The sequence below is a fragment of the Penaeus monodon genome, chromosome 22 (assembly GCF_015228065.2).
Source record: "Penaeus monodon isolate SGIC_2016 chromosome 22, NSTDA_Pmon_1, whole genome shotgun sequence".
In the NCBI taxonomy this organism is placed as follows: domain Eukaryota; kingdom Metazoa; phylum Arthropoda; class Malacostraca; order Decapoda; family Penaeidae; genus Penaeus; species Penaeus monodon.
The window spans coordinates 28182614-28183249 of NC_051407.1; the positions used below are offsets into that span (position 1 = coordinate 28182614).

General features: G+C 31.1%; 1 protein-coding gene across 3 annotated transcripts in view; it reads right to left on the reverse strand.

Annotated features, from left to right (window-relative positions):
• Positions 1-636, reverse strand: part of LOC119587079 (UMP-CMP kinase-like) — a 7554-nt gene that overhangs the window by 3548 nt on the left and 3370 nt on the right. The window lies entirely within an intron of this gene.

Consider the following 636-nt stretch of genomic DNA (forward strand, 5'->3'; position numbering starts at 1 on the left):
AGCCCAGATTTTGTTCTGCGAGGCTGCCAGATCCAATAAATTAATTCAATATAATGACTAGTTTTAGTGACTCAAACTAATAAGGGTTCCACACTTAACCTGTCCCTTACTCTTTTCCATTAGAGCTCTGTCACTGTCCATAAAACAATCTTCATCCAAGATATGAAACAGATCTGACAGATGAATGCATAATCCAATCATTTATTTTTTCATTAGATTATTCTAAATTTTTCAATGTCAAATTAGGTTCTCTGGCCAGGTGCATTTAACAATCAATCTTTATCAAACTTTATTAAATTCATCTGCTGATGAGAATCATTAAATAATACGAAAAACTAAAATTATGAAAAACAGAAACAGACCTGGTCATCACCTACAATTTAAATTTTTAGATGGGTAACAATAATATTACTAACTTAACTAAATTTTCCCAAATTTCAAGCATTATTTCCAAACTTAACACTGTTCTGTTATATAATGTCTCATGATCTGCATAGAACATGTTCCTTCTAAGAATAGAAAAATACAATACACCTCTAAAATAATACTAATTTTCTATTTTAGAGAGATAAACTATACCATAAGACAGGTTGGCAACCTTTGTCATGTGTGCCAGACTTGGAATGCAGAGTGCTT